Source organism: Ascaphus truei, unplaced genomic scaffold, assembly GCF_040206685.1.
Source record: "Ascaphus truei isolate aAscTru1 unplaced genomic scaffold, aAscTru1.hap1 HAP1_SCAFFOLD_964, whole genome shotgun sequence".
NCBI lineage: Eukaryota > Metazoa > Chordata > Amphibia > Anura > Ascaphidae > Ascaphus > Ascaphus truei.
The window spans coordinates 8163-23227 of NW_027457303.1; the positions used below are offsets into that span (position 1 = coordinate 8163).

The 15065-nt window shown below is 53.6% G+C and overlaps 1 long non-coding RNA gene across 1 annotated transcript; it reads left to right on the plus strand.

The window, feature by feature from the left end:
- The first annotated feature begins 266 nt into the window (after window positions 1-266).
- On the plus strand, window positions 267-3249 carry LOC142486584 (uncharacterized). The gene is made up of 2 exons (XR_012799042.1): window positions 267-1021; window positions 2322-3249. It is a non-coding gene; the product is annotated as an uncharacterized LOC142486584 (long non-coding RNA).
- Window positions 3250-15065: the final 11816 nt, after the last annotated feature.

Genomic DNA, 15065 nt, shown 5'->3' on the forward strand with positions numbered 1-15065 from the left:
CACTCCGTCTGTGCGTTCGGACGCGGAAGCGTCTCTGCTCACTCCGTCTGTGCGCTCGGACGAGGAAGCGTCACTGCTCACTCCGTCTCTGCGCTCGGACGCGGAAGCGTCTCTGCTCACTCCGTCTGTGTGCTCGGACGCGGAAGCGTCACTGCTCACTCCGTCTGTGCGCTCGGACGCGGAAGCGTCACTGCTCACTCGTCTGTGCGCTCGACGCGGAAGCGTCACTGCTTTAGCAGGTGCGCGGGTCCTCTGATGGTGATGTCACTCCCCTACACGGGGATACCGCTGGCTCCGTTCACTCGGGGAGATTAGCCACAGGGCTTAATTCTGAGATTGATATAACAGTCCCAATAGACTTTTAATGCGGCTTTGCAGCAAATAGAAAGACAGTTAAAAGTCCTGAATATAACAGAAAAAAGGGACATCTCCTGAGACCCGCACCCTACTAGTTTCATCTGAGTATAGACTTCTTCTGGGGCATATTACCAGGGTTATTACCCACAGCACTTCTGACCGGTCGGTCCGAGTGACAGGACACTTTAGGGTCCTACACGTCTGTTTCCCATTTGGGATTTCTTATTGGTGTTCACATGACCACTCATAGCTTATTTAGTACGCCTACATCTCCTGCTTTCTACTTAATTGATACCTGCCACTGCCGGCTAGATTAGCATTTGGTGCATATGCACATATAGCTTTTTGTGGTCTTTTGTACCCTCTCTCTCAGTGTTCAGTATTACATCAGCTGTGCGGACACTGAAAACCTTTTTATTGTTATTTGTTAAATGTGATTAATACAGTTTGATACTTTTTTGTATGCTAGCGTGCTACCTTGGGATTCTTTCTCTTTGTTTCGCTAGAGATAGAGATATATATGATATATATATATATATAAATAGAGTCCGTCAGGAGAAAAGATGGCTGCTGTGATATTCTGTCATTTATATGTGTGTTCCTCCTCTAGAAACGGTAAGACCAGAAATCGACCCAACGTATAACAAAGTGACAGTCTGAAATCGTGAGTAAATAAATATATTACACCCTATAGACACATTATATCACTCTACAACACACATAACCATGTGTATATACTTTACCTCTCTATAATACCTACTGCTATATACTGTACACTGAATATATACCTCTCTTTAACACTTACAATACTTCTATATACTGTGCACAGACTAGATACCTTTCTATTACACCGTGTCTCTCGTTCACATTATACCTCTATGTTGCCCTGTGACTCTATATTGCACTGTCTCTCTATTGCACCGTGCCTCTCTATTGCACTGTGTATTCCGATTGCACTGTGCCTTTGTGACAGAGCGGCCTGTAGACGCACAGACTGAGGGTGAACATTAACTGGATTAGGTTTATTTGCCACCAAACAGCCACTGACACATTGGGGCTACAGGCCATTTAAGGCAAAACACAAAATAATGAAATAAATCCTATTCCCGTTAGGGAAACTAACTACACCAGCAGGTCCCTAGCTAACGGCGCTGGTTCCCAGCCAAAACATATGCAACAGTATTTAAGGAGCAATATAGAAAGTCTTATCTGATGCAGGGAATTCCTATCCCAGGGTCTCTGTGTAGCTCCAACCGCAATCAGGAGCGCCGGTTCTGGGGAGCGATCTTTATCCTGGGTGTGATTCCCAGCTGGACCCCACAGGCCTGCTTCCTTCAGTCCTAGGGTCCATAGCAGCCAGACTCTCCCCGGCTGGGAGACGTTTCACTTCCTCTCCCTCTGTGGAGGGAAGCAGTCCCTCTGTCTCTGACAGCTTCCTGTCTTTTATCCCTGTTCCATCAGGAGTTGATTGTGCACACCTCACTGTTCACACCTCATCTGACACACGTGCAGCCTCTAGATGCCTGGGAAGGGAGTTAACCTCTTCACTCCCTTACAGCCTGTCTTACACTGTGACTGTCTATTGCACTATTCCTGGGGGCGAGGTTAAGGGGTCACTGACCCATAGACTGGGGGAGAGGTTAAGGGGTCATTGACCCACAGACTGGGGGAGAAGTTAAGGGGTCACTTTCCCACAGGCTGGGGGAGAGGTTAAGGGGTCATTGACCCACAGGCTGGGGGAGAGGTTAAGGGGTCATTGACCCACAGACTGGGGGAGAAGTTAAGGGGTCACTTTCCCAAAGGCTGGGGGAGAGGTTAAGGGGTCATTGACCCACTGGCTGGGGGAGAGGTTAAGGGGCCATTGACCCACAGACTGGGGGATAGGTTAAGGGATCGGGGTTTCATGTGAATAATCTCCAGGTAGCAGAATGTGTTAATAACAGAACTTTGTGTCATTTTTACAGACGCCGCAAAGCTGAAATCAAGAGAATGTGTCACTCCTACTGTCACACTCACACCAACTGTTACACTTATACTCACTGTCACACTCACACCAACTGTTACACTTATACTCACTGTCACACTCAGTGTCAGTCTCACACTAACAGCCACACTCACTTTCCCTGCCACACTCACACTGTCACACTTGCACTAACGTTCCCTGGCACACTCACTGACACACTGGTAGTGATTGGGATATGTATGGTATCTGTAATAAAGTTGGTGCTGTTTTGCTGCAGCAGTTTTTTTTTACCTGGGAAACCTCATGTCATTGTCACCTCTTTAACCCTGTGATGGTCAGTGTGGGGTTTCGGGAGTCACCTTTACCAGACACCATAGTGAGATATATAGTGGTGTACAGAAGCATTCACCCCCACGCACACATCTCTCGTGTCACCTGAGCGTTACCCACAACGCCTTCAAATGAGACGTTACATATCATGGAACAAGAATCACATTTCTGCCTGACCCCCCTTCTGCTTGTCAGCTCCTTAAGTTCAGCTGCAGGCACTTGTTTCCGCACACACATACCGTGCCTGTGTGATGTATCAATATGTTGCCCTTTCTGCCTGTGAGCAGGTAGCCAGTGAGTTGCTACAGCAACCTCTAAGATTCTTCTCAGAATGGGCTATTCTGCCCTCCCCTCTTGTTTGTTTCCAGATGGTCTGTCCCAAGACTATTCCTGCTACCCAGAATTCCCACACACTTCCTTTTACTTCCAACATTGGCTGAGTGAGTACCTTCTGTTACCTCTCTACTGGCAAGGCCTCATCCTTTTCACCTCCCCTTACTACAAAGCACCCACAGAGATACACTTTTCCTACACAAACATCTCATCCACAAGTGCCTGTTTTTTATTGCTGCTTTCCTAAATAAAGTGAAGAAAATATACAGGACTTGTTGTGCTTTGGAAAGAGGGCTGAGTTGAAGCTAGCTGGGTTCATTCATACCCCAGACATGACCCTGGATCCAGAATATTACATGTAGAACGTACAGAAACTTCTCCCCGGGGATAAAGTTAGAAGTTGCACAGAGACTATAAAGAAGATTTACAGGGAAAAAACGATTCATCTCAGTTGCATAAGACGTGCTCAGTCCCTTTGCTACTGCCGCCCTAAATCAGCGAGAGACTGATTCAGCCCGTGTGGTTTCACTTGAAGATCACGTCCCTCAGGTACATACAGGGGCTTATGCAGAGAGGATAGATATGGAAATTGCGCCATCTTCTGGCCAAAAAACTCGCCACAAAACCTTTTACGCGTGAGAAAATGGCGCGATTTTTAAAATCCGCCAGAACTGTTTTCTGAAGTGTAAAAGTCGCCAAACACGTGGCGAGAACCTGGAACTCGCCATGCTAATATAGCGTGCAATTCCAGAAGGTCCGAATCACGTGAACGCGCCAATATGTGCCATAGTATGGCGAGTTTTAGGTATCCAGGAAAAGTTGGCTATACAGCTCGCGCTACGGTATGGCGAGTTTAAGGCAAATCGTAAATCTCCGAAATTGACACCACATGTGTAAAAAGAGGTAACGACGTTTTCAGCATATGACCTTAAGTAACGGCAATTCTGTGGCTATTTTATTGCCGTTTTACAATTATATAACGTTTCTCTCTGTGAGGTATGTGAGGTACAATTTGAAATGGCCCCCACCAGTTTTCTACTGGCCGAAAGAAGGTGGCCTACGTTTATAATCTGTTGACGGGTAGCGCACTGGCTTGGGCCTCCCCCATCTGGGAGCGGCGAGATGACCTTACCCAGAATTACTCAGCCTTCAAGACGGAATTCAGGCAAGTGTTTGATTCCCCCGCACATCGGGAGGTGGCGTCTTCTTCTCTTTTACAGATTACTCAAGGACGAAGACTGGTGACTGAATACGCCATAGAGTTCCGGACCCTTGCAGCAGAGACCAACTGGGAACAGGAGGCCTACGTCGCCGTATTCTGGCAAGGACTGTCAGACAGCATCAAGCATGTACTTGCTCTCCAACCCAGGCCAGGTCTTTTGGAGGATCTCATCACTCTGGTGATTAGAGTGGACCAACGTATTCAGGTACGCCGCACGGAGCGCCAGCGCACTCACTCGGTAACCTCTTCGTCTCTCTCTCTCAGCACTACTACACTCCCCAGGTCCACTTCACCGCTCCGTCCTTCTTTGGACTCGTCCGAACCGATGCAGTTGGGGGTTCAACGGGTTCGCACACCAATACGGCAATTCCGCCGCGCCGGGGAATTTTGCCATTATTGCGGACCTGCAAAAACATCTGACCAAAGAATGTCCTCCATCTCTGGAAAACGGGAACACCCAGTGAGTATGAAGGGGCTCTTCGTGGGTGTTATGTCTCCTCGTCCCCTTCCCCAAAAAGGATTCCCTAAGAAACTCACTATACCCGTGTGCCTCTCAGGCCGTAAGTTCCGCGTCTCCACAGTAGCCTTCATAGACTCCGGAGCCGGAGGCAATTTCGTGGATCAAGAGTTCGCCAAACACTACCAGATACCGCTCGTGGAGAAAAAGATCCCCATCGCCTTGATCGGAATTGATGGGCATCCACTCACGCCGGCATTTATCTCATTAGAGACGGTTCCGGTTGTACTTTCCTCTGATAATCACAAGGAAACCCTGACCCTCGACGTAATTCAGGCTCCGGGAACACCCATAACCCTAGGTTTGCCATGGTTACAACTACACAACCCACGGATCAATTGGACATCCACCAACCCCATCACTTGGGAACCAAGGTCAGGTGAACCACAGCGACTCCTAGCGAATACCACCGTTCCTGAGACGAACCTCCCTACGGTTTACCACCAGTTTCTGGACGTATTTAATAAGGTACAATCTGACCTTCTACCCCCACACAGGTCATATGACTGTCCTATTGACCTGATTCCTGGTTACACATTACCTAAGTCCAAGACTTATCCTCTGTCTCTCCCCGAAACTAAGGCTATGGACGAGTACATCCAGGAGAACCTGAAGAAAGGTTTTATTTGCCCGTCTACTTCACCAGCTGGAGCAGGGTTCTTCTTCGTAAAGAAGAAGGATGGAACTTTAAGACCTTGTATTGATTATAGAGGGCTTAACCGCATCACCGTAAAGAATCGCTACCCACTCCCCCTTATCACTGAACTTTTTGATAGGTTGCAAGGTGCCAAAGTCTTCTCCAAGCTGGACCTCAGGGGAGCTTATAATCTTGTACGCATACGTCAAGGAGACGAATGGAAAACGGCCTTCAACACGCGTAGTGGCCACTACGAATACCTTGTGATGCCTTTCGGACTGTGTAATGCTCCGGCCGTTTTTCAAGATTTCATTAACGATGTCTTCCGTAAAGTACTCAACGACTTTGTCATAGTCTATCTGGATGATATCCTGATTTTTTTCAAAGGATTTACAGGACCACATCTTTCATACATCTTACGTGCTCTCTCGCCTTCGTGAACATCGCTTATATGCCAAGATGGAGAGATGTACCTTCCATCAGACTTCGACCCAGTTTCTAGGCTACATTATTTCCAGCGATGGTTTCATGATGGATGCGGACAAATTAAAAGCCATTACTAACTGGCCTAGACCCGACTCTCTTAAATCCGTCTAGCGCTTCCTGGGATTTGCGAACTACTACCGCAAGTTTATCCGTGATTTCTCCAGAATTGTTGCACCTATCACAGCCCTTACGAAGAAGGTGGCCGATCCGTCGGTTTGGTCACCAGAGGCCAATACCGCCTTCAACACACTTAAGGAGGCTTTTGTGTCCGCACCGGTTCTCCATCACCCCAACACTGATCTCCCTTTCGTGTTGGAGGTGGACGCCTCTGATTCTGGCGCCAGTGCCATTCTATCCCAGAGACCTTCACCCCAAGAAAAATTGCATCCCTGCGCATTTTTTTCAAAGAGATTTACCTCATCGGAGAGGAACTACGACGTGGGGAACAGAGAGTTACTGGCCGTTAAAATGGCACTTCAAGAATGGAGGCATCTCCTGGAAGGGTCGAGGGAACCGTTCACAATCCTCACAGACCATAAGAATTTATTATATATAGAGAACGCTTGCCGTCTGGGTCCACGGCAAGCCCGCTGGTCTTTGTTCTTTTCCAGATTTAATTTCCAACTGTCATATATTCCTGGGACTAAAAATGTCAAAGCCGATGCTCTCTCAAGACAACATTCTTCCGAAGAGAGACCAGAAGATTCCATGGAGACCATTTTACCTCACGAGAAGATTTTCGCCGCATCTTCCTTCAGAAGCTTTGACAAGATCGTCAAGTCACAAAGGTCCATTCCAAAGAACCTGAAGGTCCCTAGGGGCAAGCTCTTTGTGAGACCTAATTTCATACCCGAGGTTCTGGATTGGGGACATGCCTCGAGAGCAGCTGGCCATCCTGGCTACAAAAAGACTTTGGACCTTATACGTCGCAACGTTTGGTGGCCCAAGATGTCCAAAGACATTTTCGAATATACGCACGCTTGTCCGGTCTGTGCGCAAAACAAGACAATTCATCAAAGGCCTCATGGTCTTCTCCTTCCTCTGCCCATCCCAGAACGTCCATGGTCACACATATCAATGGATTGTATTGTGGAGTTGCCAAGGTCCAAAGGGATGAATACGATTTTAGTAGTGGTGGATCGTTTTTCTAAGATGGCTCACTTTATCCCGCTCAAAGGACTTCCCACCTCACCCGCCCTTGCTGATATCTTCACTGATCACATCTTTCGCATTAATGGTATTCCTTCGTCCATCGTGTCTGACAGAGGGTCACAGTTCGTATCCAGATTTTGGAGAACTTTTACCAAAAGACTAGGGATCTCTTCTTCTTTTTCCTCAGCTTACCATCCTCAGTCCAATGGTCAAAACAGAAAGGGTCAATCAGTCCCTGGAAAAATACCTGAGGTGTTTCATTTCCAATTCTCAGGATGATTGGGCACAACTTTTGCCATGGGCCGAATATGCTTTTAACTCCGCTACCAACGAGTCCAAACGAGAGTCGCCATTTTTCATCAATTACGGTTTTCATCCCCCATGTCTTCCCGTCTCCAACATTCCTTCCGGAGTCCCGGCTGTAGACGACCGTGTCACATCTCTGCAATCAGCATGGTCCAAGATTCAGTCTTCTCTTCTTGCCGCCTCTCAACGGGCCAAACATCAGGCAGATCGCCACCGCCGTCCGGCACCCAGATACAAGCCAGGGGATATGGTATGGCTGTCCTCAAGAAACATTTATTTGAAGGTACCTTCCCCAAAATTGGCGCCGAGGTTCCTGGGCCCTTATCCTCAGTGAAAACAAAAGCAGTTAATAGGTATACCCTCCGCATAAGGTGAGTATTGCAGTGGTATATAGTATACACCATTAACCCACATAGATCCTCCTAGTCAGGGGAATATTGGTATTCAATTGCAGTAAGAACACCAATATGAAGCTAAGCCGTGCTGAGGGCATAAACAGCTGATCGTATATACCTTCAACATGCGGTAAGTATTATTTGCAGAGGTAAGTATAGTATATACCGTTACCCACACAGACCCTCCCATTTGGGGAAGTATTGGTAGGTAAGTGCACAGGAAACACTAATAAACTGCTGATCCGAGATATTCTCTCATATACGCTCAGCTGTTTATGCCCTCAGCACGGCTTAGCTGCATATTGGTGTTCTTACTGCAATTGCCTACCAATATTCCCCTGACTAGGAGGATCTATGTGGGTTAATGGTATATACTACATACCACTGCAATACTCACCTTATGCGGAGGGTATACACTATTAACTGCTTCTGTTTTCACTGAGGATGCACAAGTATCTTTTCTATTAGCCCAGTAGCCAAGTCCTATAATTTGTCCATGCAACCTAGGTTTATACTATATAGCTAGGTATCCCATTGAGGGTGCTCGCATTAACCATTGTATCACGCATATACCTGCAGTCCTTGAATATACGGCTCAAGGGGCTTTAGTTACAAAGTGCCTCCACTAGTATTACCCTCACGGAAAAGCAGCACTCAGTGTGCAGATGACTGGGGTTTTACCCACCAGCCACTCACTACTCTACATAACAGGTAGTCACACACATATCTCTGCATTGTTTGCCTAGATGTATTAATATTAAGAACACTTTGAGGGTCCACACTCTATACTTGTCCTCCCTGGAGACTAGTTTAGATCCACACTCTATACTTGTCCTGCCCGGAGACTAGTTTAGATCCACACTCTATACTTGTCCTGCCCGGAGACTAGTTTAGATCCACACTCTATACTTGTCCTCCCTGGAGACTAGTTTAGATCCACACTCTATACTTGTCCTGCCCGGAGACTAGTTTAGATCCACACTCTATACTTGTCCTGCCCGGAGACTAGTTTAGATCCACACTCTATACTTGTCCTGCCCGGAGACTAGTTTAGATCCACACTCTATACTTGTCCTGCCCGGAGACTAGTTTAGACACTTTCCAGACAATTACCACAACCCCATGTAACTAGCCTAATAGCCAAACCAAGATCACAATATACCTTATTGCACTAGGTGGGCAAAGCATGCACTAATACCCTATTGTGGGCTATGTACCTTCTACCATATTGTGCATCTTGTGTCTCCCTCTTTTGGTTGGTCTAAACAGCGTCAGGGGCATTACCACTAGCAGTGTGTACCTCAAGTGTTATCTTCACAGCCTGACTATTAGGAAGTACAGGGTTACACATTGGCTCCTTATCATTGGTAGCTACATAGATTGAATAAACCCTCGCATGTGTTGCCCAGGATTATTAAAACATATAAAGATAGTGACTGGATAGTGGCCTCAGTACGGCCCCTCCTATATCTATTGGCAGCTATACAAATATAGCACAAGATCCTGAATATCAATCAAGGATCTCCATATGTACTTTCAACTTAACCACTTAGAGTTATGTTATTAATGATACAGTCACGTACTGACTGGTATACATTTTATTTTTAACCCCCCTTTTTTTATTGATTGATTATTAATAAAGTATTTGAACTAAATCATTATACATATAGCAGTGATAGAGTGCTTGCATAGCAGGTTTCCTTTTCTTTAGTATACATCCTGTTCCTACCTAGTGAGCGCCTCACCATGGTTCAATAGTACAGCTGTGCGGGTGTTCTGCGTATGTGTACCCTCCTCTGTACTAGGACAGAGTAACCCCCTTCATGTCCCAGCTAGGCCCCGACCATCTCTAGCTTTTGGGGCTATAGGGAAGGCTCCTCAGATGGGGAAGTGCCCCTTAGCCTGTTAGTCCTAGTACCGGTGACGGACGCACGCGCAGTGCGTGGCCAGCATCAGGGACCAGACCAGGCCCTCATCTCAGAGACTATCTAAAGGTGGGACGCTCCGGCTAGAGGCCACCCCACACAGGTGCGGATCTTCAGTGGAACAGACTGACCATAACTTGGCCTTATTCAGCGACCAGTCACTCAGTCACCCACCCACTCAGTCACCCACCCACTCACTCAGTCACCCACCCACCCAGTCACTCACCCACCCAGACAGGCAGTCACCTGTCTTTTGTTGAAAATATAAAAATAAACAGGTTACATTGTAATGTTTTTTCTGTATCACAATAAGAAATCAGTTAAGTAAAAGTTGCGCTAAAAGATATTTTTTCGTGGTAGATGCGCTATGGGTTCGGGGGGGGGACGCTATGGGTTTGGGGGGGGGGAGGCGCTATGGGTTCGGGGAGGGAGGGCTGCGCTATGGGTTCGGAGAGGGGTGCGCTATGGGTTCGGGGGGAGAGGGGTGCGCTATAGGTTCGGGGGGGGTGCGCTATGGGTTTGGGGGGGTTGCGCTATGGGTTCGGGAGGGTGCGCTATGCGTTCGGGGGGGGTGCGCTATGGGTTCGGAGGGGTGCGCTATGGGTTTGGGGGGGGGAGGGGTGCGCTATGGGTTCGGGGGGAGAGAGGTGCGCTATAGGTTCGGGGGGAGAGGGGTGCGCTATAGGTTCGGGGGGGGTGCGCTATGGGTTCGGGGGGGGTGCGCTATGGGTTCGGGAGGGTGCGCTATGGGTTCGGGGGGGTGCGCTATGGGTTCGGGGGGGTGCGCTATGGGTTCGGGGGGGTACGCTATGGGTTTGGGGGGGGGAGGGGTGCGCTATGGGTTCGGAGAGGGGTGCGCTATGGGTTCGGGGGGAGAGGGGTGCGCTATAGGTTCGGGGGGAGAGGGGTGCGCTATGGGTTCGGGGGGGGTACGCTATGGGTTCGGGGAGGGTGCGCTATGGGTTCGGGAGGGTGCGCTATGGGTTCAGGGGGGTGCGCTATGGGTTCGGGGGGGTGCGCTATGGGTTTGGGGTGGGAGGGGTGCGCTATGGGTTCGGAGAGGGGTGCGCTATGGGTTCGGGGGGAGAGGGGTGCGCTATAGGTTCAGGGGGGGTGCGCTATGGGTTCGGGGGGGGTGTGCGCTATGGGTTCGGGGGGGTGCGCTATGGGTTCGGGGGGGTGCGCTATGGGTTCGGGTGGGAGGGGTGCGCTATGGGTTCGGAGAGGGGTGTGCTATGGGTTCGGGGGGAGAGGGGTGCGCTATAGGTTTGGGGGGGGGGTGCGCTATGGGTTCGGGGGGTTGCGCTATGGGTTCGGGGGGGAGGGGCCTGCTCCTTTCATTTGTCCTGGGACCCCATGATTTCTGTTGGCGGCCCAACTCCCGCCCGCCACCGCAGCGGAAAGCCCGCCCCACAGCTGCCGTCACCCACCCCTGTCACACACCGCACCCAAAGTCAGTCACCGCCCCCGCAGTGCGCCGCCGCCCCCCCGTCACTACCCCCCCCGCCCGAACCCGCAGTGAGCAGCCGCCGCACAACCCTCCCACCAGTGAGCCGCTGACAAGCTCTGAAGGGGGACAGGGGGGGGGGGAAATCACAACTCTCCCCCCAGTGTGCCGCCACCGAAAGCTCTAAAGGGGGGCGGTGGGGGGGGGGGGAATCACTCACCGCCCACCCCCCAAGTGATCCGCCGACGCTGAGATCTGAAGGGGGGGGAATCACTCACCGCCTGCCCCCCCAGTGAGCCGCCGATGCTGAGCTCTGAAGGGGGGGGGGGAATCACTCACCATCCGCCCCCCAGTGAGTCACAACCGCTGAGCTCTGAAGCGGGGGGGGGGGATCACTCACTGCCCGCCCCCCCAGTGAGTTACTGCCGCTGAGCTCTGAAGGGGGGGGGATCACTCACCGCCCGCCCCCCAGTGAGTCACCGCCGCTGAGCTCTGAAGGGGGGGGAATCACTCACCGCCCACCCCCCCAGTGAGTCACCGCTGCTGAGCTCTGAAGGGGGGGAGGAAATCACTCACCGCCCGCCCCCCCCAGTGAGTCACTGCCGCTGAGCTCTGAAGGGCGGGGGGAATCACTGCCCGCCTACCCCCCCGCCCCCCCAGTGAGCCGCCGCCGCTGAGCTCTGAAGGGGGGGGGGAAATCACTCACCACCCGCCCCCCCAGTGAGCCGCTGACACTGAGCTTTGAAGGGGGGGGGGAAATCACTCACCGCCTGCTCCCCCTCCCCCCCAGTGAGCCGCCGACGCTGAGCTCTGAAGGGGGGGGGGGGAATCACTCACCGCCCACCCCCCAAGTGATCCGCCGACGCTGAGATCTGAAGGGGGGGGAATCACTCACCGCCTGCCCCCCCAGTGAGCCACCGACACTGAGCTCTGAAAGGGGGGGGGGAATCACTCACCGCCCGCCCCCCCAGTGAGCCGCCGATGCTGAGCTCTGAAGGGGGGGGGGAATCACTCACCATCCGCCCCCCAGTGAGTCACCACCGCTGAGCTCTGAAGCGGGGGGGGGATCACTCACTGCCCGCCCCCCCAGTGAGTCACCGCCGCTGAGCTCTGAAGGGGGTGATCACTCACCGCCCACCCCCCCAGTGAGTCACCGCCGCTGAGCTCTGAAGGAGGGGGGGAAATCAGTCACCGCCCGCCCCCCCAGTGAGTCACTGCCGCTGAGCTCTGAAGGGCGGGGGGAATCACTGCCCGCCTACCCCCCCGCCCCCCCCAGTGAGCCGCCGCCGCTGAGCTCTGAAGGGGGGGGGAAATCACTCACCACCCGCCCCCCCAGTGAGCCGCCGACACTGAGCTTTGAAGGGGGGGGGAAATCACTCACCGCCTGCTCCCCCTGCCCCCCCAGTGAGCCGCCGACGCTGAGCTCTGAAGGGGGGGAATCACTCACCGCCCGCCCCCCCAGTGAGTCACCGCCGCTGAGCTCTTAAGGGGGGGGAATCACTCCCCCCCAGTGAGCCGCCGACGCTGAGCTCTGAAGGGGGGGGGAATCACTCACCGCCCGCCCCCCCAGTGAGTCACCGCCGCTGAGCTCTTAAGAGGGGGGGAATCACTCCCCCCCAGTGAGCCGCCGATGCTGAGCTCTGAAGGGGGGGGGAATCACTCACCGCCCGCCCCCCCCAGTGAGTCACTGCCGCTGAGCTCTGAAGGGGGGGGGAATCACTCCCCCCCCAGTGAGCCGCCGATGCTGAGCTCTGAAGGAAAGGGGGAATCACTCACCGCCCGCCCCCCCAGTGAGTCACCGCCGCTGAGCTCGGAAGGGGGAGAAATCACTCAGCGCCCACCCCCCCAGTGAGCCACCGATGCTGAGCTCTGAAGGGGGGGGAGTCACTCAAAGTGAGTCACCGCCGCTGAGCTCTGAAGGGGAGGGTGGAAATCACTCACCACCCGCCCCCCCAGTGAGTCACTGCCGCTGAGCTCTGAAGGGGGGGGGAATCACTCACCATCCGCCCCCCCAGTGAGTCACCACCGCTGAGCTCTGAAGCGGGGGGGGATCACTCACCGCCCGCCCCCCCAGTGAGTTACCGCCGCTGAGCTCTGAAGGGGGGGGGATCACTCACCGCCCGCCCCCCCAGTGAGTCACCGCCGCTGAGCTCTGAAGGGGGGGGATCACTCACCGCCCGCCCCCCCAGTGAGCCGCCGACGCTGAGCTCTGAAGGGGGGGGGGAATCACTCTCCACCCGCCCCCCCAGTGAGTCACCACCGCTGAGCTCTGAAGGGGGGGGAATCACTCAGCCCGCCCGCCCCCCCAGTGAGTCACCGCCGCTGAGCTCTGAAGGGCGGGGGGAATCACTGCCCGCCTACACCCCCGCCCCCCCAGTGAGCCGACGCCGCTGAGCTCTGAAGGGGGGGGGGAAATCACTCACCGCCCGCCCCCCAGTGAGCCGCCGACGCTGAGCTTTGAAGGGGGGGGGAATCACTCACCGCCTGCTCCCCCAGTGAGTCACCACCGCTGAGCTCTGAAGGGGGGGGGAATCACTCACCGCCCGCTCCCCCCAGTGAGCCGCCGACGCTGAGCTCTGAAGGGGGGGGGGGAAATCACTCACCGCCCGCCCCCCCAGTGAGCGCCGACACTGAGCTCTGAAGGGGGGGAATCACTCACCGCCCGCTCCCCCCAGTGAGCCGCCGACGCTGAGCTCTGAAGGGGGGGGGGGAATCACACACCGCCCGCCCCCCCAGTGAGCCACCGATGCTGAGCTCTGAAGGGGGGGGGAAATCACTCACCGCCCGCCCCCCCAGTGAGTCACCGCAGCTGAGCTCTGAAGGGGGGGGGGAATCACTGACCGACCGCCCCCCCCAGTGAGTCACCGCCGCTGAGCTCTGAAGGGGGGGGAAATCATTGCCCCCCCACCCCCCCAGTGAGCCGCCGACGCTGAGCTCTGAAGGGGGGGGGAATCACCCACCGCCCGCCCTCCCAGTGAGTCACTGCCACTGAGCTCTGAAGGGGGGGGAATCACTCCCCCCCAGTGAGCCGTCGACGATGAGCTCTGAAGGGGGGGGGGATCACTCACCGCCCGCCCCCCCAGTGAGCCGCCGACGCTGAGCTCTGAAGGGGGGGGAATCACTCACCGCCTGCCCCCCCAGTGAGCCGCCGATGCTGAGCTCTGAAGGGGGGGGGGGAAATCACTCACCGCCCGCCCCCCCAGTGATTCACCGCCGCTGAGCTCTGAAGTGGGGGGGGAATCATTGACCTACCGCCCCCCCAGTGAGTCGCCGCCGCTGAGCTCTGAAGGGGGGGGGAATCACTGCCCCCCTGCCCCCCCAGTGAGCCGCCGACACTGAGCTCTGAAGGGGGGGGAAATCACTCACCACCCGCCCCCCAGTGAGTCACTGCCACTGAGCTCTGAAGCGGGGGGGAAATCACTCACCGCCCGCCCCCCCAGTGAGTCACCGCCGCTGAGCTCTGAAGGGGGGGGAAATCACTCACCGCCCGCCCCCCCAGTGAGTCACCGCCGCTGAGCTCTGAAGGGGGGTGAATCACTCACCGCCTGCCCCCCCCCTGTCTGGCTCCTTGCGTTTCAGCCTGTGTGTGTGCCAAATCCAAGATGGCTGCCGCAGGCTGGATTTAAAGGCACATCTCCCCCCCAGGAACATAAATAAATAAATAAACACCACAACATAAAAAAATCAGCCTAATCCTAGCCCAGGGGCTGCTGAGGCAGGAGAATGAAAACAAAAGCAGATACACATGCCCCGGCCACTAGGCAATATCCGCATAACGGTATAGTGATGGTCAGCGCAAATTCGTGGAACTCGAGGAATGATATTCGAGAAATAATAAAAGATAATAAAATACACAATATTAGTGAATGCTTTGGTGTTATTGCGGGGGAGGGGAATGGGGAAGGGGAGGGGGATGGGAAAAAAGGGGGTAAACGGCTATGGATGACAATTAATATACAGATTATGAAACATAAACATAAGTTTCAACGACTCAC